The following is a 26,186-nucleotide window of genomic DNA, read 5'->3' as shown; positions in this document are numbered from 1 at the left end:
CAATCTTCGTGCCGCCAGACCTATAGATAACATGATCAAAAAGATCTAGACTGGCCCAAACAATCCACCCATCAGAGAAATCCGAACAAATATTTTAGGTTTAAGAGCGCCTAGAGAGATAAAATGTCGAACCAACCAGAGGACCCTTCAGTTACAGGTTTTGAAACAAAGAAAGTCTATGATTCAACGGGTCCTTCAGTAGAGTACACTATACACCACAACCTCTTTGGTTTTGAAACAAGGGGCCCCTACATCACCCAAAAGCATAGCTTGAAAGAAATGCTTCCAAAATTTTAAGAACATTTATCAAAATATTATCTTTCTTTTCTGAACCCCACGCTTTGAGAGGCCGACAGGGACGAAAGAAAAGTCTACGCTTCAACGCAGTTGGGCCGATTCTGTCCATCCTCAGTTACCTTCGTCTCCCCACCACCACTCCATTGTCCTACCGGATTGGACCACCGAGCCCCATCAGCTGTGAGTGGTGAGGTCCGACAATATCCCTCTCCAAATCTCACCAAACTTGACCCTTCCAGTTTAAAGAAGATATCAGTCTAATCAATTTGAATCTAACATACAAAAATAAACTTGGTGGACCCCAAATTTTTCTTCTCCTTGATCAAATCAGCCACTATAAAGCAAGAAATATAAAAACGTACACTAAAAGCACAAACCAAGGTACTTCCTTGGTCCTTTGCATTTGTATATTACTAATTGATACAAGAGAGAGTGTTTGATGATCTGAAAGGAATGGACAGTGGTCAAACTTAGATCTCTTCACCATCTTCTTTGAACCTGGAAGGTCATTAACAAAGAAAAGAAAGTTGAGTGATGTACTGGTTGCTAATGCGCCTGGGTCCCATCTCTGTCATCCACCAACCCACCTTGGATTAGGTTCAGGAAGGTGTCTTAAATTATTATTCTGCATAAAAAATCATCATTATGGCCTGGTACCGCAAACTGAGTTCTCACTTCAGAGATGCCATTGTATTTTGGAGAACAAATTGGTTCGGTCATTCAAATTTCAAACTGTAATGAATTTCTGAAAGGCAGTTTGGTGCTGGGTTCCCTGTATAAAAATAGCTGTCTTCTGTCATCGAGCAGTGGAAATAAACCAGAACAAGGAAGGTAACTAGCAACTTATCATGTGGCAGCAGCACGCTGCAATAATGGATGATGCAGTCAAGGATGCAAAGAATGATACAGGAACACAGTAATAATTTAATGGATGACAAAATTGATCATAAGATCTGCGGTGACTAAAAGCTGGCTTCATGGGTATATCTGATTATTAAATACTCAAGAAAATAACCTTGAATGAAAAAAAAAGGGTAGCATTACAAAAATTAAATGAAAATTAAGGAAAGAAAAAGAATGGCAACTAGGGTAAGATTACCTCCTAATAAAGTTGGTCGCAATCGATGCATTGCCAAAGTCTAAGTTCCGGTTGATGAGGCGGTCAGGAATGACTTGGGACAAGGTCGAAGCTGGCACAGCTTCCTCGGTGGTCAGTGTTTCTCAATGAAGCTCCAATTGCATTTTGTACATCTTGACATAAGTCGTTCCTCAGTAATCTTCAATTGGAAGGCCTCAATCACTGCAATGAATAAAGCACATCAAAACTGAAGCATTAGCAGAATTTCCAAGTTTGTTATTCTTGAATTACATGCAAAAAAAACATAAATTAGCTTCCAGAAAGCTCTAAGGTCTCTTTCTCTTATGCTTTGCTCGAGAATAAAAGTAAGTGCACACAGGCTGAAAACCAGATAAACTCCATATGGTAAAACCATTGATAGCTTCCAGAAAATCCTTGCATAATATTAGCTGACAAATTTTAAAAATTCTTATTGATATGTTCAGTAATTAGTGGCCTAATTTAATTTCAATTATAACTGTTATCAACAAGCCTTATATCAACAATTGGGAGAGCGGTAATAAACCTGTTCATGGGGTGAAGAAATCCAGGGAGGTTCAAACCCAATTCAGTGCTGCAATGTCATCAAAACAGTGACATTTCCACTATCCAAACCAAGGGGCTAAACAAGCAGAAACCATCCAAGCCCTTGCTAGTACCCAGACCCAATGCTTAAATGTCAATGCTGTATGGTTGATGTCAGGAATGACGATAGGTTATGCTGAAAGAGTTTAACAAATCAAAGCCAAAGATTTCATCAAATAAACCAATGAAAACCTCATGGATACGACCCTTTCCAGTGGTGATAATCACAATGATGTCTTACATCTTCTTCTTCCTTTAAAATATTAAATTTGGATCGCAATTTTGAATATAAACGGAATGGCTTGTTAAAAAGACACTTTTTGAGTGAAACTCAGAGCGATAGAAGTTGAAGGAGAAAAGTTCAAACCCAACAAAGCAGCAACCCAGACTTTACATGTTAAATTAGTCCATGCATTCTTTATCACATCAAACCTAGCATTTCCTAAGATCAACTCAATGTTTCAAATTTCCACAAATCAAAGCTAAATCAGGTCTTCCTTTACCCTACGAACATTCTTGGCTTAGAATTGGCTTGCTCCTTAAAAGGATAATCAATCACATGTTCCCATAATAATATCCAACTTCTTGTTGTTTGGGTCAGTTTCAAATTAAACTTTTTGGTCCTTTTTCTAGAATAACTACTGCAATACCAATATTGATTATCTCAATCAACAAAGCACCAATATTGACTATCACTCGCTTCGTTATAATCAAATTATCACAAAAATTCAAGATCATGATATGTTCCTGCCATTGGTCATTGCATCACCATCAAACTATACAGTCATGCAATATCGATGCTACCATTTTCAGTTTGAGTATTAATAAGAAAACTGTTCAATTTGAGTTGCATATTTTTCTTGCATCTAATTATGTATTCCATTATCCAGAGGAAAAATAAGTTTTCTCAGGACATATCTGTATAAGATAAAATGGTAGTAGCAGCATCACTGTCTGATGCAATTATTTCTTTGCAAGCTTCTACTTGTAATTTGTCTCCCTCTCTCTCAGTTTTAAGATCCTTATACAAAACTGAAAAAACAGTTTGTAGAAGATGAAAGATGGTTTCAGAATGTGAAAGCTACCATGAAGAACAAACAGTGACCAAGCCGTAAAACTAACATTAGACTCTAAACTATCTGCTTGAATTCTAAATGCATATTATCTCCTACCACTGAATAGTTTTTAAGAAACAGAAAATCTGGTCAAATCCATGCTTGCCACCAAATCCCCAAGTTTATTAAGATTTCTCAAATGTTGAAAGATTATTATAGAAGCTACAAACATCTCACACAATAAGCATGATGCATTGTTAATAATTGATCAAGTGTAAGGTCAAAATTGATTAGACATTTGTCCAAAATGCATCTTCATCCTGGCAATTATAGGATAATTTAATGAGCTCCATGAAACATTAAACCGAAAAAAAAAAGAGAAAGCCCTCAGAGTATGTAAAAATCTGTTGATAAACCTGATGCTACTCAGGGTTAAGGCAGGGGAGGCAGAATATTATAAAACATCATGAGAATCACTAATAGGCACAAGGGCAATAGTTGTCCTCATAGCAACAACATTTAAGGTAACAAAAGATGAGAGTAGATAAGTCTTATCAGTGAGGATGCAAAATGCTCTCTTAAATGATTGCACCAGTTGATGACACAGATAAATTGCATCTTGCTCTAAGCAGCAATAGCTATCACACATATGGGATACCTTTCACTTTGGAGTTAATTAAAGCATCAAGTGGCCAATGATCATATGTGGAGATAATGTTATTATAGTCCTGATATTCTCTGAATTATTGAAAAAAATTCCCATCAGTCATGATTTAGTATTGGCAAAACTTCAACAAATTATACCTAAATACTCAACCTCATAATGAATATTAAGTAAATAATTTTTATGAACTATTAACAGATTAAAACAGTTTTGTGAAACACAAAGAAAATAATAAGGATCAATATTTATTACTTCATATGTTTTTGTTATTCTTGCTTTTGTTGTTGTCTTGTTATTCTTGCTTCTGTTTGCATGCACTAGTACATTTATGGATCAATTGATTTATATTTTTAATAATTGGATTTTTAAATATTTTGTGCATTTTTTTGAAAATTTCTTAGTTACCACATGTTGATAGGGGTGCAAACAAACTGAGCTGATCATGAGCAGCTTGGGCTTGGCTTGCTAAGAGTGGCTCCACTAGGAAAACGAGCCAAGCTGAAACATATTTCAGAATTTGGCTCATACAAGACCCCAGCTCGACACCTGTCATGTTCAAATATAGGGGAAGCTTGGCTCAAAGCTTAGCCGAGCCAAGCTCCAGTAGGTTTTATTAAGCTGGGCTTGAGATTGAGATGAGCTCAAGCAGCCTGTTTAGAAACTGAGCCAAGCCCAAGTAGGCCGATATTCAGCTTGGCTCGGCTAGTTTTTACCATACTTGTTGAATTAATTCTATGCCTAAAAGATGTGATTATTGCAGTTAAAACCGTAACATGAATTCAGCTGCTATATAAGTAAACTTAACTCATGAAAATTTCATGATAGTTCGTATGGAACAGAAAGTTTGGCAAGCGTTGCAAGAGCCAATCAATGGCTGGGGAGTAGGTCAGGAGGTGACTGGCATTCTTATTCATTTTGCTCAGTGCACATTATCTGACGAATAGATGAGAATGAGTAGCTGTGTTGGTTGTGCTAACGGGCCCCCAGCCACAAGGAAACCATATGTCAGTCGGCATTTGGAATTGCTACCTTAACATTTCTTGCACAGGTGGAAAGCATACCCTTACTTTGTTCGTTGATCAATATATTAATGTGAAACACTTGGATAAACAAATCTGATCAGTAGAATAAGCTTTACTTAATTTTGTCCAAATTACCAATTGTCATACATGATAACAACCAGCAAACCAATTGTCGAACAGATTATTTTCTTCACGATTTATTTTAAGGTAGCAGTTAGCATGCAACCAGACCAAGATGACTTTCTCAAGTATTCATGTAGAAAACAACCATCTGTATAGGTAATGGTTTGATACTATCATCTTTTTGGTCAAAGATGAACTGATTGTTTTCTTCATTTGATGCATAAGGCATCATCTAACTTTGCTCAAATGCAAGCATATGTGACTTTGATTGTGAATGAGAAGGAAGTCTTTCGTGTGTCCACAATCTGTACAGCTTGAAATGGGTAAGCTTTTTTATCAGATTTTGGTTTGAGAACAAGAAGCAGCACATTAAAATAAAAGGAAGTATGAGCACATGGGGCACAACCAAGCAGGGATAGCTCAGTTGGGGGAGAGTGTCGGACTGAAGATCTAAAGGTCGGTTGATTGATCCATGCTCATTGCGAGATTTCAAAATTTTTGGCGTAATGGTGGGGTAAGGATGCATATATCTGACCCTCTCTAGACCTCATAATGATGGGAGCCTTGTGCACTAGGCCACCCTTCTATAAGCACATGGGAATGTCAAATGCAGCGACTATCTATTTCTAACATTAAGTGATTGTGAGAATGCACAGTACAGTTTTGAACTAAACAATGCAACAAGATACAAAATGCACTGCACAATTAGATTTCTTAATGGATTCTAATTACTTTAATCCAGGTGGATTACAGAATATGTATAGATCCCTAAATTTTAGGAAAAGATCACAATGAAACGAGATAATGGAAGGGCTATACAGATTCACTAGATTACAAATTAAATCAAACTTAAAATGTCTTATAATTTTAAATTTAGTAAGCAAAGCCAGGAAACTGAAACCCAACTATGGACCCATGAAAGGCCTAGTATCTGATTTTCTGGCTGACTTTGGCTTGTCTGGGCTTCAGTATGCAGTAAAATATTTCACGTCTTGTGTTCACTAGTTATGGTCGTTTGCAGCCCTTGGGGCCTGTAAAATATGATGAAGACTTCGCTCGCCGCTTGATCAAAGGTCAAGATGGTGATGGTTATAGCCCATTAATTGCATTATGTTGTCATCAACTTCATCTTTCTCTCTCAGAGGGAAGGGGGAGTGGATAATACAATAGAAGTTCCTGGATGACTCTAGCTTTGTTTTTCTTTTAATGAGTAGATGCTAAAAGGTTGAAAGAATAGAATGAAGCATATTGAGTTATTGACATGGAAATAAAAAAGCAATTGGATGGTAAGGTTATACCTAGGGCTTGCACTGACACACGCATATTGAATTGATAACACAGTTTGCATAAGGATCAGAATACTCTCAAATCTATCTAAAAGAGGATAACTACTTTATACCTTATGTTCACGGAGAGTGAAGAATGCAAGTCATGCTCATCTTGGCAGGAAAAGAATGATTATATACAAGGAATATAAAGACATCAACCTTAATAATAAATAAAGACCCAACAATAATCAATTTTCAGGTCGATATCAGCAAGGAGCAATTTTTCCAAATGAGCTTCACTGTAGTACGAGCCTGAAAGAACAAAACGGATCACATGAACAAGTTATCAGCTTTGCTAAAGCTGAAACATGTATGTAAGACAATAAGCCCTTGTCTGGTGCTGATATTGTTACTCAGAAAAACTGGATATATTGAATGTGTGCTGATAGTCATGCCATCAACTATACTACAATTTAATGTCAAGATCCCAGGGTCTGATGGCATGCTTGACAGCTTCTAGGTGCATACAAATTGATCCAAGCAAGTAACAATGAGTTCAAATCATGTCAGGTATTGAATCAGAGATATATCAAGGCTTTTGCAAGTACCTTGTCAAGCTTTTTGTTTCACAAGTGTCCGAGAATCAATGATAAGCAAATGCTTTTCCATTTATCGATATATCTTATTGCTTGTATTGATGCTGCTGAAACCAAGCTACAAATCACTTATGTTACCCTTTATACCATTTGGTGTTGAGGAAAAACTATTGTTGCTTCTTGATAGAGAACAAATTACCATGTTGGAAAGGAATACTGCTATTATATGAAGTTTAGCATTTATTAATGCAATGTTGCCAGTGATACCAATTTACTTGTATCCACTTTAAGGCAATATGTGCAGGTAAATACTTTCCATGGAGAGGCAAAAATCAATCTGGGAAGCAACTTGCTTGCTTACTTGGGGAGACGTATGTAAACAAAAATCTCAAGGTGGTGTTGGAATCATGAGTCTAATACCTTTGACAATGCTTTACTCATGAAGTATGGTGCAGTTTCTTTCAGCTTGATGAAACAACTTGGAAGGATCTTATCAAAAACAAATCGTACAGAAGATATCCGAATTTTTGTTTCTTGCCTCTAGGGAACCAGGTTTCTTCTTGGTAGGAAAGTGTGGTACAAGCACAGAAAATTTTCAAAGTTGGCTCAAAATTCTTTCTTGGGGGTGGTAGCAGGATAGAATTCTGGCAGGATGCCTGGTTGCTTCCTAATGCTCTAACGACATCTTCTGAATTTTACATCACATGGATTCTAGAAAGGACATTTTAGTGGCAGATCTTTGCACCCTGGCAGAACAGAGAGAATGGAAAATCGAATTCTCAAGTCAGTATATAAGAGCAAATGAAGAATTAGCTGTTCTATGTGACCATCCCCAAGAAGTCAATGCTATGAATGCTCCTGATAAAATTTCTTGAAGATGGAGGGGAAATGGTTATTTTTCAATGAATAATTGCTACAAAGTACTGAACTTTGGCAGAACAAATTTGCCATTGGCTATTAGGATATTTGAAAAATCCTATGATGAGAAGGTGGAGATTTTATTCTGCTGCTATTATCCATAGAATTTTTAACAGCTAAAAATCTCAGAGTACAGTTTTCCTTATGAAATCAAGAGGATGAAATCTATTAACTACTTATTTGTGAAATGCCGATTCTCCCAGTATATTTGGAAATTCTTCTCAGCTAAGTTTAATATTTGCTTCCTACCTGAAGACGTTAATGCTCCTAGGATGGATTGGAAGTATAGAAATATCAAGAGGATGAGGCTTTCTGGTTGGATCACTGTGATGGCAACAACCTGGGCCAATTGGATAAAGACTGGATTGAGTAGCTTCATGTATGCTAAGAATTGACTCTCCCCATTTTTCAGTCCCTTAGGTTTGCTTGATCCCTTATCTGGTAGTTCTTCTCTCTTTCCTAGCTTCTTTGCATTTGTTTATTCTCCTCCTTTTCTTTCCACTTTTAGCCCCTATCTTGCATCCCCCTTACCCTATTTACTGCATGAAAGCGATTAGGCCCTGATCCAATCTTCTCCCAGAAAATATCGTTTGTTTTGATGTAATCATATTTCAGTGATGGTTTGAGGCAAGGACTGGAAGTATCAGTACAAATACCTTACTGGGATTATACGGACTGATATAGTATGGTACTATACGAACATGCTACACCTCTTGGTCCAGCATAGAAAAATAAAGTGAAATATCATGGGTTGGCATGCAACTAGTATCAATATATTCCCTGTACAAACTTGTACATACCAATACTTGAATTCTTGGTTTGAATTACAACGAACCATGGCATCATTAATTTATGCCAAAATGGTCAACTATACCATGCACGTACACATTTTAAAATGGAAAATTATGCAAGGAAATTTTAATTTATTTGTAATTAGGGGCTGATATGTTTAGAACATCTAAACATGGACGTGCCTGGATGCAGGAATAGATCATTCTTGGATAAGTTGTCCATTTGACCTTAGGTTAGGGAAGGTGTGGCAACCTGAGAGATGAAAGTCAATGCATTAGTTACATGGTCCGGCCTTCCTCCAAGAGCATATGCCCAAAAAGTAGGGCACTGAATTCATTATTCAAGGTGATTTCCAGTATTCTGATATTTTGGGGGTTTTATAATCTTAAGTTTCTGGTGCAACAAGAATGGAATTCTAGTAAGAACAAAAGCGATTACAGCAAAAAAAAGTGTAAAACTGAATTAGGAACAAAAGGATTCTAGGTGCAAGAGCCCAAGAAATTCTCAGGTCCATATTATTTTCATAAGATGGAAAAGAAAGTATTTACAAAGACTCTTAATAGACCTTTTATACCAGGTCCCCAATAGCCCTAGCATCACAGCCCTTCATTACATGTTTTTTTCTATTAGATCTCATCTATCCAAGTTCATTAAAAAGGTCAAGTGCAAGTCACATAACTTTTTAAATGACTTGTAACATAACTATTGGCTGAAGCTTAAAATAAAATATAGGACATAATATAATATACAATAAAGACTAGGCTCTTAATAACTAATGATCTTGCCCTTTGGACTTAATAGGCCTGATTGGACTTAAAGCCCTCTTAGATGCTCCTTTATCAGTTTCCCTAGTGGAATACGCTCTTCCCTTTCACTATTTAGCTTATTCTAATGATAGCATATATAACAAAATAGCTGGACAATTTATATCAGCATCCAAACAGCCCCTACAAGTCATCAATAACCTAGGATAAACATGTGGGTATAGATAGCCTGATATGTTTCCATAAATAAACCTTATTTCTATAACAATATAGCACATATCCTTTGTCGTTTGCACACTATTTACTGCATGTAAAAGGAGATAAATCAAAGGTTAAAAACATTTTGGATTCAAATATAAAGGAACAGCTCAGGGTCTAGCAAGTTTGGCACAAAATCCTTGCTCCCATAACTTGTTACTTGGAGAAGAGAAAATGCCAGACTTTGCAAGAGTTGTTACACTTTTCCCTCTCAGGTCTTAAAACACCCCCATTATCATCAGCTTAAATATTGTCCAAAAGGATAACTGGATGGGCCATGTGGATCTAGATTGGTAACTGATTGTCAGTTTTGCTAGTATGTACTAGTGACAAACTGTTACTGATGATATACTCTCTCTGGATCAGCCTAGCAGCCAATGTAGAACATCATAGTTCTGCTTCTTCACATGAGGAAAAATAGCACTTAGCATCTAGTGGCAATAAAATGGACGGAATGATGCCTCCAAAGAAACTAGTCCTACTGTTTCACAAATCAAGGTAGCAAATAAATCCAAATAATTATGAAAATATAAAAGTTGAGGACCCTATGTACTGCACAAAATACCAGGTTAGTATGGACGTTACTTAGACTTATTGAAATGTGAAAGAAAATAGAGCACTGGAAGAGTTTTGAACAAAATTTATATTAACATTCTAGATTTTTCTTATACTATCAAGGGTTTGGTCACAATATTCAGATTTAACCTTTTAGTAGGATTGTGGCTCTATAGACAATTAAAAGGCAGTTCTAAATTAGAGTATCCAACATCATCCCCACGATTCCAGTTAGAATAATGAGAAGTGAACTCAAGGAAAGAAGACATGAACCCTAAAGCAAGAAAAGTGCTTAGCTATGTATCTTTCAAATTATCCATGTATGTACCCCATGTAGTTGGTCATTCTTGAGAAGATTCTTCATGTAATTGGTTAGCATTAGAAATGAACACTTCTGGATTTTAATTTAATGCCCAGTCCTGCAACCTCCAATTATTGGGTGCCTAATCTTAAATCCAACACTCTGCATCTTCTGTACGCATTAATCAGATCAGACTTCTTTTCAGCACTTTGAGTGTATTTTCTAAGACTTCAAAATGATTTTGACAGTACATAAAGGTGAAGAATTTTCTCCACATATCATAAATCCGTAATTTCAAAGCCTTTGCTAATTTCACATCACATCAAACCTCCTTTCCAATTCATAGAGCAGATACAAACATGGGACCAAGTGGCAAATTTCACCTGGGAATTTTGAGTTTTTGCATTTCTTCCGAGCCCAATGCCCAGATAAATTAATTAGAAACTAAGTCAGTTGTGTCCCTACCATCAACAACCTCGATATCATGATTTTCACAAACAAAATCCTAGAGCAATTAAATATGTAGGTGACCTCAATCAAATTTGGCTGATACCCTGTCTTGACACTTCATTTGCCCTCAACAAGTACAGATTTCTTAGTGGGGCATCTGCCAGCTTAATTAATGATCTCTAGAAAATGACAAATTGGCAACTTTCTACTGGCTATATTTAACCTTTTCCCTCAAGCCAAACAGAGGGTGAAGAATCATGCGGCTGGGTTTAGTTATGCTTGGTGAGTGTTGCAGTGTAGCATGGTTTTGTTTGAGGGGGATTCGGCTACGGTCGTCGGATGGGTTCAACGGACATTTGGAGGTGCGGACGTGTGCCACCCTCTGATTTGAGACATCCGAGCATTGGTCTGTGGTCGGGTGGCTTTCCAGGCCATGCATGTTGACGCAGACGTCCACTCCAAATCTCCTTCCCACGATCTCAGCCGCACCAAATTTGGAGAATCCAGCCAAAGAAGAAAAGGCCAACCAGGCGTCCACTCCAAATCTCCTACCTGTGATCTCAGTCGCACCTAGTTTGGAGAATCCAGCCAAAGAAGGAAAGGCCACCAAGGCGTCCACTCTAAATTTCCTACCTGCGATCTCAGCCACACCTAATTTGGAAAATCCAGCCAAAGAAGAAAAAGCAAACCAACCCATTGAATCTTTTCAGCATTTTTAGAATTATTGCCTTAAAATTTTGCTTTATTTTTCTTGTCTTTCTACTTATGTGTGGCTCGCCCTTATTATATAAAGGCCCCACTGCTTTGTATTGGATTCATTGAAGTTTTGAGTAATAAAATTGTTCCACAAATTTTCTTTTGGTGTGATCACAAGAGAACAACGTGCTTGCTCTTGCTCTTCCATCCTTCATCGAAGGCGACATGCTCGGTTCGACCCACTTCCCCTACGTCAAGTGGTATCAGAACAAGGCACTCTCCTTCCAATGGCCGGTGCCACCAACAGATCGGGGGGCTCCAACTCCGCGGATGGTGCTCCGGGAGTGCTGGCCGTTGAAGCCCTCGGTGCGGCTCAACGGAAGATGCAACAAGATTTGAAGAAGATTTAAGAAGCTTTGGTGATGATAACCCAAGCCCTGGGACTTGCCCAAACCCATGACGACGACTCTACTCCGACACTTGCTCCTAATGCCGGAAGGCAAGTTCGTCACGAGGATCCAATTCCTAATGTTAGACGCAGAGAACGAGATGAACCCCCCTTCCTCTTCTTGGCCTACTTCGCCCTAGGCCCATGACTCATCCTCTTCCGCGCACACCCCACGACGACTCCTCTAGCGATGAGGAACCCCTACACAATCCCTACAGTGGTGAAAACCGCTTCGGGGGTGGAGGCAACTGCTATAGTGATGGTAATCGCTATGGTGGCGGCAACCCTCACCGGAGTGGTGCCCGCTACAGAGGCCGCAATAAGAGGGACTACCGCATGAAGGTAGATCTCCCACCCTTCAATGGCCATCCACACATCGAGGACTTCCTCAATTGGCTTGCAGAGGTCGAACGCTTTTTCGACTACATTGAGACTTCGGAGGAAAAGAAAATTAAGCTAGCAGCTTACAAGCTTAAAGGAGGCGCTTCAGCATGGTGGGAGCAACTATAAATCTCCCGCACGCAACAAGGCAAAGGACCCATACGTTCCTCATCACGAATGAAGAAGTTGCTGCGAGCCCGATTCCTTCCCCTTGACTATGACCAAGTCCTTTTCCAGCAATATCAAAATTGTCGACAAGGATCACGGTCCATCAATGATTACACCGCCGAGTTCTACAAGCTCTTTGCTCGCAACAACTTGGAGGAGACAGAAGCGCAACAAGTTGCTTGGTTCATGGGTGGACTCCGACTCTCTATCCAGGATAGGATCTACCTTCAACCAGTCTACAGTCTCCATGACGAGGTCCAACTAGCTACAAGGGTCGAAAAGCAGTTAGAGCGGGCTACTCAAAAGGGCCCTACCTACAGACGAGGTTCCCCAACCTCTTCAACAAGCGAGCTCATCCCGAACAAAGGAAAGGCTCCTCTTCGAGAGGCCTTACCCATTGTGAACAAAGAGGCTGGCAATCACCAATCCAAGCCGACCGGAGGAAATAACGCGACACGGGTTCCTTCCACCAACTCGTATGCTCCATCGCGAGGAACCAAATGCTACCAGTGCAATCAACCGGGGCACCTATCTAACCAATGCCCAAAACGAGCGATGACCAATCTCGCTGAAGCCGAGACATTGACGAGGGACACGACGATGCATTAGATAAGCAGGGCAATGACGACGAGGCCATCACCTACGAGGATAAATAGGAAGCTCTCTCCCTCGTGGTGCAACGATTGATATACGCACCACGCCAGAAACTTGATTCCCAATGGCATCACATCTTTCGAACCAGGTCCACGGTCAACCAGAAGGTGTGCGACCTCATTATCGATGACGGAAGTAGTGAAAACATTGCTTTCAAGTCAATGGTAGAGAAGCTCCAACTCCCTACAGAGATGCACCCGATACCCTAGAAAATCGGGTGGCTTAAAGACATTGGTGAAATCAAGATAAATTTGCACTGTAGAGTTCCCTTTTCTATTGGAAAACATTATGAAGATGAGATATTATGTGATATAGTAGATATGAACGCCTGTTATATTCTACTAGGAAGACCTTGGCAGTTCGATGTAAACGCCATCCATAGGGGTCGAGACAGTACTTATGCCTTCACCAAAAATGGGCATAAGATTGTCCTTAGACCTATGTGAGAAGGAAGTCGTCCCAAGCCTTACCGAGTGGAGGGACGATCCTTCCTAGTTACTAATAATTTTGAAAGTGATCTGAAAGACACCGGAGAAACCTATGCCCTTGTGATCAAAGGAGAGGAGGCCAAACCAGTGGAGTTTCCAAGAGATGTGCACCCCCTACTCCAAGACTTCAAGGGCATCATGCCCGAGTAGTTACCTAACGGCCTTCCTCCCATGCGAGACATTCAGCACCAAATCGATCTCATACCCGGTGCTAGCCTCCTAAACCTTCGACACCACCAGATGAGCACCAAGGAGCACGAGATCCTGCAGAACCAAGTGGAGGATTTGATCTGCAAGGGACTAGTTTGCGAAAGCATGAAACCCTTGCACGGTACCAGCATTGCTAACGCTCAAGAAGGATGGAAGCTGGAGGATGTGCATCGACAGCCGCGTCATTAACAAAATCACCATCAAGTACCGCTTCCCTATCCCCTGCTTGGACAACATGCTCGATATGCTAGAAGGTGCCAAGATCTTCTCCAAGGTCGACCTCAAGAGCGGCTACCACCAGATAGAATGGAAGACAACTTTCAAAATGAAGGAAGGCACCCTGCGTAACATCCTTCGTTGTATTGCAGGAGAGAGGCCAAAGCAGTGGGGCCTAGCACTAGCCCAAACAGAGTTCGCATATAACAACATGCTCAATAGATCGACCGGAAAGACTCCTTTTGAAATCGTGTATGGTCGCACGCCGAGTCATACTCTCGATTTGGTTCCCTTCCCAAAGCTCCCAGGGATGAACATCTCCGCTAACCACATGATTGAAAAGCTCTCCGCCATGCACTCCAAGGTGAAGGAAAAGATCGAGGAGGCAAACGGCAAATACAAGCATGATGTAGATCAGCATCGACGAATCAAAACTTTTAATGAAGGTGATCTCATCATGGCACACCTACAAAAAGAATGCTTCCCAACGGGCACCTACAATAAGATGAAGCCAAAGAAAATTGGACCCTGCAAAGTTCTCCATAAAATCAACGACAACACCTATATCGTGGACCTTCCTAATGATTTGCATATCTCCCGAACATTTAATGTAAAGGACTTATACGAGTACCACGGATCAAACATCACTCAATTGAACTCAGGGTCGAGTTCTTCACAGGAGGGAGGCCCTGACGCAGGCATCCACTCCAAATCTCCTACCCACGATCTCAGCCGCACCTAATTTGGAGAATCTAGCCAAAGAAGGAAAGACCAACCAAGGCGTCCACTCCAAATCTCCTACCCGCGATCTCAGCCGCACCTTGTTTGGAGAATCCAGCCAAAGAAGAAAAGGCCAACTAAGGCATCCACTCTAAATCTCCAACCTGCGATCTAAGCCGCACCTAGTTTGGAGAATCCAACCAAAGAAGGAAAAGCCAACCAACCCATTGAATCTTTTCAGCATTTTTGAAAATTATTGTCTTAAAATTTTGCTTGAACCAACCTATTGAATCTTTTCAGCATTTTTAGAATTATTGCCCTAAAAGTTTACTTTATTTTTCTTGTCTTTCTACTTATGTCACTACCAGAAAACAAACGTATAGTGACGGAAAACTAGTGACGACCCGTTATCAGTCACTATTTGTGACGGATTAGTGACAGACAGAAATTTGGTCACCATGGTGTGAACTTAGTGACAGATTAGTGACAGACCGGTTATAGAATACGCGGGTAGGGTGGGCGCCAAAATTTAGTGACCATCGTAGTGACGGGATATCTGTCACAAAACTGATAACCAAAATTGCAACCAAACAGTGAGAAATTCAGCCGTCACAAAAATTGTAACCCAAGTGTTTATAAATTTTTAAAAGATTATTTTTGGCAGTGATGGATTATTGACAGAAATCTCCATCACCAAATTTAATTTTTAATTCTAAAAATATTAAAAATATAAGTTTTGAGTAATAATAAATTTAAAAAAAAGTAAAAAGAGGGAATCCAAAATGAAACCCACCGCCCCGCCCAAATTCTTTCAATAGCGCAAATCCCAGACGAGAAAAGCCATTGCCTTCAGCAAAAAAAAGGAAACCCATTGCCTCTTTTGCCCGTGCCCTAATATTCCCCTCTCCCGTCTGAAGGAAAGATCATCGCTTCCTCCCGCGATCCTCTTCTCGTCTCTCGATCCCTGTAAGTTTTTCTTTTTTTGTCTGTTTGATCTCTCCGTGGAGGTTTAAATATATACGTATTTCGTTTCTTCACCTGCTTTTGCTTTGTCCAGCGCAAAAGATTTCCTTTCTTTTAATGCCCTAGATCTGAGCATCCTTCTTTTCTTTTGAATCCATGTAACCGAATATCTGGTTTTCTTGGACGCTTTGATCCCAGCAGGCGACAAGGTAATCCAACGAGGGAGAGAGAGAGAGAGGGAGAGAGAGGGGGAGAGAGAGAGAGGGAGAGAGAGGCGAAGGAGAGGGAGGGAGGGAGAGAGGTTTCTTGCCTGTTTTCTATCTGACCGTGACCAACAAGAAGCAAAGGCCCCATATAAAACGGGAATAGGAGCTGGCTACGAGTCTTCCCCCTTGATGGAAGGGAGGTGGAGAGTTTCCTAGCCTGCAGAGAGGCAATTTGGGAAGTTGGGGACGGTAGTTTTGTTTTGGGTGGGAAGAAAGAGAGAGGAGGGATTGGGTTGGCTGAGAGAGAAAAGGAGGGAGGGGGTTGAATGGCTGTTGTGCTGTGATGTTGCACTTGTTGCTTGGGTACTCGTTCGAAGGGAAAATGGTGGGGTGGGACTTTTATTAATTAGATAGTGTGAAATTCTCATAATGCCCCTACTTTCTCTCATAGAGAGGTCCCTTTCTGGACAAATTCTTTTCTTTACCTTGACCATGAAGTGCCATGGGATAACCTTTTCCTATTGTGCTCTTGCTTGACATGGTAAACAGTATTGCCACATTACCTCAGTTATCTAATCAGTTTCATGGGCCCTTCTTTTAGAGTGATTACTTTTCTGTGCTTCCATTGAAGAATTATATTAAACTGAAGAGGCTTATTGTCTATCTTTGTTAGGTTCATGCACATCTTTGCTGAAATAGTGTGCTCTATTTTCATATCATTTTATATCATCTTTGCTGAAGAGGCTTATTGTCTATCTTTGTTAGGTTCACTTTCTTCTTGATTGTCATTTGATTTTTAGAGGAACTATATCATTTGATCGTAATTGGATGTATCACCGACTTTGTGAAAATGGTTACATAAGAGCTGAGTTCTGTGATGGAGTTAAAGGGTTCCTTGAGTTTGCATTTACTCAGTTAGAGTATTGTAGTGGTGATAAGATTAGATGCCCTTGTATAAGATGTGACAACCAGAAATTTCTTGGCCGTGATACGATCAATGTTCATCTATTGAGAAAGGGGTTTACACTGGGGTATTCAACATGGTTTGCACATGGGGAGTTACTTGGGGAAGTTCCTCCTGTAAGTACAAGTGCAGCAGAAGCATCCATATCAATGGATGTTGGTTATGAACATGGTGAGCAATATAGAACCATGGTGATGGAAGCTATGGGTCCAGAAGAGGAACTTCATTTGGGGAGTGCACCTGAAGCTAATCATGAGGAAGAGCCAAACAAGGATGCTGCAGATTTTTATTCTTTGTTGAAAGATGCAGAAGTACCTTTGTGGGAAGGGTGTAAAAAACACTCTAAGTTATCTGCTATTAGTCAATTATTAAATTGCAAGGCTGAATTTAATATGAGTATATCTTGCTATGATCGAATCATGAAAATAGTGAAGAATATGTTCCCGGAAAGTTAGAAGCTGTCATCTGATTTCTATCAATCAAAGAAAATGCTTCGGAAATTAGGGTTGAAGTATACAAATATTGATGTTTGTGAGAATAATTGTATGCTATTCTATAAGAAAACAGAGAATTTGATTGAGTGTACTATTTGTGGTCATCTTCGATATAAACTTAGAAGAAATAATGGTGGTGGTAGGAGAAAAGATGTTCCCTATAGAAGGTTGCGATATCTCCCAATAACACCAAGACTTCAGAGGCTTTTTATGTCAAGCAAGACAGCTGAAAATATGTCATGGCATGTGAAGGGAGGTGATTCAGATGAGATGGTGCATCCTGCTTGTGGGGAGGCTTGGAAGCACTTTGACCGCATTCATCCATCCTTTTCTACCGAGCCTCGTAATGGGAGACTTGGGTTATGTACGGATGGATTTAACCATTTTAGCCAATCAGCTCGTCCTTATTCTTGTTGGCCAGTTTTCGTAACAGTTTACAATCTTCCACTATCAATGTATATGAAACGACCCTATATTTTCCTAAGTTTAGTCATTTTTGGACCTAAGAGCCCTAGCAAAAGTATCGATGTTTTGCTTAGGCCTTTGATTGATGAACTTAAAATGTTGTGGGAAGTAGGGGTCACCACTTATGACATTTCTAGAAAAGAGAATTTTCAAATGAAGGCAGCTTTATTGTGGACTATCAACGATTTTCCTGCATATGACATGCTTTCAGGATGGAGTACATATGGAAAGTTGGCCTGCCCGTATTGTATGGAGAACTCGAAAACTTTTACACTACAACATGGTGGGAAGACTTCTTTTTTTGACTGCCACCGTCAATTCTTGCCCATGGACCATGCATACAGATACCAAGTTGATGGTTTCTTCAATGGTAGAATAGAGACAGAACCCCCACCTCCTTGACTGTTTGGTGAGGAGTTGAACAATAGGGTCTCTGCCTTGCCTAATATAACATTTGGTTTGAAAGCTCCTAAGCACACCATTCCTGGATTCGGCAAAGAGCATAATTGGGTGAAAAGGAGCATATTTTGGGAGTTGCCCTATTGGCATACACTACTTATTCGACACAATTTAGATGTTATGCATATTGTTCGGAATATGTTTCTCAATATATTTTACACTTGTATGGATGTAAAAGGGAAGACTAAAGATAATATGAAAACAAGGCAAGATTTGGAGTTGTATTGCAAACATCCTAAGTTGAGGATTCAATTTGTTAATGGAAAGCTAGTTAAGCTTTCAGCTTCCTATGTGTTGTCCAAAGACCAAGCAATGGAGGTCTGCAAGTGGGTGAAAGGGTTAAGACTCCCCGATGGATATGCTTCAAACATATCGAAGTGTGTTAACCTGGATGATTATAAGTTTTACGGGTTAAAAAGTCACGATTGTCATGTTTTCATGCTGAGATTGCTTCCAATTGCATTCCGTGAAGTATTGTCAGCTGCAGCGTGGGATGCATTAACAGAATTAAGCTGTTACTTTAGATATTTATGCAACACAACTTTGCGTGTCCAAGATATGGAGGTTCTTGAGAAAAATATTGTGGTTACTCTCTGCAAACTTGAGAAGATATTTCCTCATGTATTTTTTGACTCAATGGAGCACTTACCTGTTTATCTAACTTATGAAGCTAAGGTCAGGGGCCCCGTGCAGTACAGATGGATGTACCCCTTTGAACGGTAAAATCTGTAAACATAACAATTTCTTTAAATCCATTAAATTTGAGAAATTAACATATTAATCTTATTTATAGGCTTATGCATGATCTAAAGCAGAAGGTAAGGAATCGAGCATCGATTGAAGGTTCCATTGTCGAGGCTTACATCATAGAAGAAATATCAACTTTCTGTTCGCATTATTTTGAGCCTTCTATACAAACGAGGTTAAATCGAGTTCCCCGTAATGATGACGAAGGAGAGTTTGATCTCGTGGATCATCTGTCCATTTTTACTCATCAAGTCGGCCTTTTGAAAAACCTTTTGGAAGGCATTTGACTACTCAGGAGTATAATGCTGCTGAATTATATGTTCTTCTGAATTGTGAGGAGGTTCAACCTTTTGGAAAGTAAGTTACACAAGTACTTAATTATAATCATGCTTGAAAATGCACACTAAGTAAAACATATGTGATTATAGCTTTTGTCTTGTAGGTATTTTGATGATTATATCCGGCAATCTTATCCAAATATAAGCCAAATAGATTTGGAAAGACGACGCGAAATGGAGTTTCCGGCTTGGTTTAGGTCATATGTGAGTACACAATTCATAAATATAATAATAAATTAGACTTTATCTTGATTTATTCTACTAGGATAAGTTAGTGTAATATATATATATATATATCATTTCTTTCAATGATCTTATGATATTATTTTTATCATGCTAGGTTAATGACAGTAAAAATCATGTTGATGGGTGCTTAAAGGACCTATCATATGGCCCTGGGAATAAAGTTAAATGTTATAAGGGCTACTTTGTGAATGGGTACAGATTTCACACCAAAGAATATGGAAAGAATAAAAGAACCTTCAACAGTGGTGTGCGCATTAAGGGAAGCAGTTACAATGACTTTGAGAGTGACTATTATGGGATGTTGGTTGACATCATCGAGTTAGACTATTTTGGTGTTGGTAATAAAGTAGTGTTATTCAAATGTGATTGGTATGATACGAATAAGGGTATGAAAGTGCACCCTCAACATGGTCTCGTTGAGATCAATTACAGACTAAGACTTCCAACCAATGATCCTTTTGTATTAGCTCAATAAGCACATCAGTTGTTCTACACTGATTACCCAGGTAAGAAGAAGAATCGAAGATTGTGGTGGGCAGTAATTAAGACGAAAGCTAGAGGTAGATTCCCTCCTAGTGGGACAGAAGTAAATTTTCTTGATTTTTATCAAGAAGAGAACCATAGGATTCCTACCCCAATCTCGATGACAGATGAGCTTGATGATCCAGACATTTTGGTTGGTGTTAATAGAGATGCAGAAGAAATTGATGCAGCAGAAATTGAGTTGACAGCTAACCAAATGGAAGATGACTTTGAGGATGAAGAAGAAGATTTTGAAGATGAACAAACCGAGGAAGAGGAGCATTAGGCTGAGGAAGATTAAAAAACAACATGCATATTTATGAATGCTAATATAACTAATTTTAGACTTATAAATTATAATTGTGTAGATATGGAAAAGAGCAAAGGGAAAGCAACAGGTCCACTGATTGCACTTTACTTTGATTGAATTTATTGACATTCATATTGGAAAATAACTATAACTTTTTATTGTTGTGCAGCTATGGCCAAGAGAAAAGAAAAACCAACAGGTAATGGAAAAGTAGCTTTAGTACTGGCTGCTACTCAATCTCGGGCTGCTACTCAAGTTCCTCCTCAACCTCCTAGGTTGCCTGAGCGGGTCGAGGAAAGTCATGATGATGATGACTGCATCCCTGATGAGGACATGGATGAAGAGGTGGATATAGATGAAGAAATAAATGATCAGATGAATGGTGCAGTGCAAAATCATGAGGATGCAATGAATGAGGATCAGATGAATGATGAACTTAGGGCTGATCCAAGACAGAGCAATGGCCGAGAGCCAATCCTTAAAGCCCCTGTTGATACAAATAGAAAAGTGATTGTTAGGTGCACAAGAGAAATGTATGAAAATATCACTTTCTTCTATCACTAACTTGTTTATGTGTTTGTTGCATTAAAGTATTTAGTTTATTTTCTAATAAATATTTTTTAAATTGCAGGCATCTTGATTATGAGGTCAGCCACAAAGCTGTTGCTATCATGCGCCAATTTTTCAATGGTCCTTGGTTGTCATGGAGGGAGGTCCCTGCACATGCTAAAGTTGGAATGTGGAACAAGTTTGAGGTGATGTAATTAATTTATATTTCTTATCATTAACTTTTGCCCTTATTACACTTGCCAATTAGTAAGTCTGATTACTTGCGACCTATATATTGTTAGGAGATACACACAATTCTTCCAGGACAATTGCATCATGTGCATCAAGTTTGGAACAAGCATTGTCAGCGATGGTTGACAACCTCATTAGGAAGGGTCAGAAGCCAAAAGCTTGTGGAATCAAAAGAAGATTTAAATAGAGCCCGTGATAAACCCCCTAATTGGATTTCTAGAGAAAATTGAAATAAGCTAATTGACATTTGGATTTCTTAGAATGAAAGAAGAAATCAGAAGCCAACAAAAAAATAGAAACACCATGAAGAATGGTAGCATCTCTAAATACTGTGGAGGATCAATCGCATTTGTCAATCATGACGAACGACTGGTACACATCTTTATTCAATTAGATTTCTATAATAATTTTCATATTATTATTCAATCATCTCAAATCAGCCCATTATATGTTAATGAATTTTTTTTTTCTCTTTTGTAGAAAATAAAGTTTGGTAGGGAGCCAACAATAGTTGAATCTTTTAATCGGACGCATAAGACAAAGCAAGGCATGGGAGGATATGTGGATAAGAGAAGTGAAGCTGTCATGGTAAGTATAATTTTTTTATGATTCATAAATATTATTGAGCTTGCTCATGTTTATCTCTTGTTTGATCCACCATAATGTTTTTCTCTTCTTTCAAATCAACTGGCAGACAAAGTATTCAGCTGAATACTCCAAAAAATATGGTGATGCCTCCACATCAGATGCTCCACCACGTGATTATGACTTGTGGTTTGAGGCAACTGGTGTCCCAACTCATGGCCATGTCTATGGCTTTAGTCCCCTGGAGAATCTTATTGGAATTATTGGGCAATCATCATCCTCTTCCACCTCTACAAGTCAAGCTCCAGAGCTACACACGCGTGAAGACCTTCTAGGTATTCTTGAGCACGAAAAGAAAAAATGGCAAGATGAGGTTCTTCAAAAGATGAGAGAAGAGATTAGCTTTGGACCAAGGCATGCAGATCAGGAGAGTAATGGTGATTCTGGTTCTGCTGATCATGCTTCATTATGATTGCTTTTGCCTTAGATGATAGGTCTTTGCATTCGTAGGAGGAATGAAATCTCTGTTGATCTCTATGACATACTTTTGGACCTTGATTTTGATGGATTTAGGACATGTTGATGCCTATTTTGAATGACATGTTAAATGACTTTTGCGTAATGTTAAACGCCTTTGCTATTACTGATATTATTATTATTATTATTATAAGCCAATCATTATACCAAATGTATCAGGTTATTGGAATGTGATTGGTGATCAAATTTGGTTACTGAATTGTTTACCAAGTATTGTGACGAGCAGTCATAAACTTAGTGACAGAATTTTGGTTACTAAAAATTGATTTTGCTCAGTGAGTTATGACAAATTAGTGACGGTAACCTTGTCACTAGGTTAGTGACGGAATTAATGATAAATTTAGTGACAAAATTTGTGACCATGTCTGTGACGACAAAATCTATCACTGAAGGTTGTGACAGATCCGTGACCAAACTTGTGACCGAATTCTGTGACAAATCAGTGACCAAGTTACCTTCGTCACTAACTCAGGGACTGGTTAGTGATGGAAAATACGTAATTTCTTAAATATTTAATTTTTGGATTTGTAACGGCTTAGTGACGGCGGTTCGGTCACGGAGTTTAGTGACGGGAATCGCTGTCGTCACTAAGAATTTAGTGACGCGTGTTTTTGTAACCAATTCAGTGACGGGAGCTCCGGTCACAAATTCCGTATTAGTAACCGGAAACACGGTATAATGACGGGAATCTCCGTCACTATACGCGTGTTTTTTAGTAGTGTGTGTGGCTCGCCCTTATTATATAAAGGCCCCACTCCCTTGTATTGGATTCATCAAAGTTTTGAGTAATAAAATTGTTCCACAAATTTTCTTTTGTGGTATGATCACAAGAGAGCGATGTGCTTGCTCTTCCTCTTCCATCCTTCATCGAAAGCGACGTGCTTGCGGCGACCCGCTTCTCCTGCATCATATGTCTACAGAAAGGCCAATGGAGCTGCAGACTGGGTGGCTTCGTACGTGGCCAACCACTACAGGGATACTTTTTGAGTTGGGAAGAGTGAGCTGCCAAGTGCACTCCAAGATACATTGTATTTTTATTTTTTTATATATATCCGTACTAGATCTATATGAATCATCCGCTCCAGCAACAACAAAAAAAAAAATCACGTGGCAATTGAAAACACTCCTGCCACCAGTTTTAATGATAGTAAGCGCCCGTCCTGCGGGCATTGGTAAGTGAAATCCTTAAATGTACCTAAATCAGCTTAAGCTGGCGACCTCACAACAGAATTTCGCTTGTGCAGAATAAAAAATCCAAGAGAATGTGTATGTAGACGTACTACTGCAATTAATCAAAGCATTTTCCTCAAACAAGTGGAGCAAATTCCATGTAACATCAGGCGCAAAGCTTGATGGCAGCATTTTTTTTCTTGAAGGCATAAATGCTATTTAATTACTTTCCCTTTCATGGCAACTACAAAGGCTTGCAGTTAAGTTGTAAAACAAGATGAGACCAAGAAGAAGAACCAGTAAGATGCGTCAAGAAGACAAATACTAGCAATGATCTCGACAACAGAAGAAGAAAAAGAAGAAGTCCCACAAAACGAAATTAGGACCATCAATAACGCAATTAAGAACACAAAAAGAAAGTCAACACTGAAGTGTACATGAATAAACGAATGCAAAATACCACGATGCTATCAATAGGTCTCCCAATAATCAACAAGTCAAGTTAACAAATTTATGCCCCAAAACACATGTTCCCATAATGCGCAACGTCAAACTATCACCTCAAATCCATATGAAACTTCAAGAAAATAGCTCAAATAAAGATTGAGAGACAGAGGGTACTCTATCGAAGCCGGCGCGGCAACCCTGGGAGGAGAATGTGGAGGAGAGATAGATGAGGTCCTGCTTCAACCTGAACCGGGCTTCAGCACCGACGAAGCCATGAACATTTCCTTCAGCACCTCATAGAGGGCCGGGAGTGGGACGGACAGCAGGACCACCAAGAACACCAGCGAGTCGCCGACCGCCGAATCCGACGGCTCGCGGCGGACCCTGCAGGCGATCTGGAGGAGGTCACGGTGTGGAAGGGCGGCGCGGGGAACGCGGAAGAGGTAGCTTCTCCGCCACCGCCGTCGCACTCGCCGCCGTGGTGGTTCCGGGTGGGCTTCCACTCGGCATCGAGGCCAACGAATGGGGAGCGGCGGACGGCCCATCGGAGGAGGAGAACACCAGGGAGTTGGCGGCCGTCACCATGCGCATCTCGAAGAGCAGCGGCTTGCCGGATTCCATGGCTGGGGGATCGAAATATCGGATCGTTTCGGTACCCTCTTCTTTTTCACCAAATAGCTTTCTTGACCGGCTTCCCCCTTCCATCCGAATCGGACCGTTCGGAGGAAAGTATCCGTTAATATGATGTAACGTTACTGTAAACAGGGCGTATATTATACGCAGTTGTTAAATGCAGCTAATGTCGGCATCCGAGTGCCGGCATAAGTTTAAACTTGATTAGTTCAATTATTGTGTTTGGATGAGCACAAGGAATGCCAGGAATTGAAGCAAATTTGATAGCTATCAAAGGTAATATTTTACTAATTTCTATCTAAATTAATATAATGATATTATTTAATGTTTATATTAGTATTCTAATTTTAGTATCAATGTAATATATAGTCATATTACTAAGATAAAATATTAACATATTATCATAATTAATTTTAATATCAATCTACTGTTGACAATATTACAAAACAATATTGGTGTATCAATATTAATATTTTTTTTGCAAATCCTATAACTGATTATAAAATATTAATATTATAATATTAATGTTATACCACATGACTATTTAGAAATATTGTTTTTAATATTATTGTATTAATTGAATATTTATATAATATTAATATTCATCATACTAATAACATCAATATCACCAATACTAATAATGCAACTATATTTGATTTAGTAATGTCGGATGTTAAAATAATATAACACAAATAATATAATATCATACATTACAAATATTAATTTTATATAACATGTATTCTAACTTTGAATAATATCAATATAATTAATATTGTTTTATTAACATATTTTTATATTGATCTACTATTCTATATATATTACTATTATTATATTAATATATTAATCTATTATAATATTAATACTAATACTAATTTTACTATAATTATAATTATTGTAAAAATAATTAAAACATAATTAGCATATTAATTATAATATTTGTGATAATTATAATCATATTACAATAATGTAATAAGTATAACAATATTTCCATAATATCGTATTATAGTAACATAATAATAATCCAATATGCAATACGAGATATCATAATAAAACAATATGACTAATAACATAGTATACAAATAATAATTTTTATATGGTATTATATATAACACTATTATTCTTCATAATATTTTATTGTAATATATTTTTAATGTATAATTAATATTTATTAATGTAATAAATAAGAACTTCTAGTTGCTGCCTGAACTTATAGCCAACGGTTAAAAATGATGCTCAAGCCCTCTTTAGTTGTGGTTTTTCACCCCTTTTCATGGGACCTTAGAAATCAACATTCCTCGATGGTGTAGGTGGGTGCCACCCCCTGTTCCAGAATATTTGAACCATGTTGAGTGGCGATGTTGCTTTCCAGATCAAACATGTTTATAGAGAGACTAATGGGACCGCGGATTGGGTGGCCTCGTATATGGTTGACCACTCCGGAGAGGCCTTGTGGGTTGGAAAAAGGAAACTGCCTAACTGCCTAGAGCATTCCGAGACTTGCTATTTTCTAATTTTTTTAGATGTATTCATACTAGAAATGTATCAGCCATCCG

The 26,186-nt window shown here is 38.9% G+C and overlaps 1 long non-coding RNA gene across 1 annotated transcript; it reads right to left on the bottom strand.

The window, feature by feature from the left end:
- Nucleotides 1–663: 663 nt before the first annotated feature.
- Nucleotides 664–24,707, bottom strand: LOC120108321 (uncharacterized). Its single transcript, XR_005509720.2, has 3 exons — nt 24,175–24,707; nt 1,397–1,597; nt 664–1,069 (listed from the first exon to the last, which is right to left on the bottom strand). It is a non-coding gene; the product is annotated as an uncharacterized LOC120108321 (long non-coding RNA).
- Nucleotides 24,708–26,186: the final 1,479 nt, after the last annotated feature.

This window comes from Phoenix dactylifera, chromosome 3 (assembly GCF_051530095.1).
Source record: "Phoenix dactylifera cultivar Ajwa chromosome 3, Ajwa_hap1_PhDact_Kaust_v1.1, whole genome shotgun sequence".
Classification (NCBI taxonomy): Eukaryota; Viridiplantae; Streptophyta; class Magnoliopsida; order Arecales; family Arecaceae; genus Phoenix; species Phoenix dactylifera.
The sequence above is the reverse complement of the archived record's forward strand: the minus strand, read 5'-3'. Positions and strand labels throughout refer to the sequence as shown.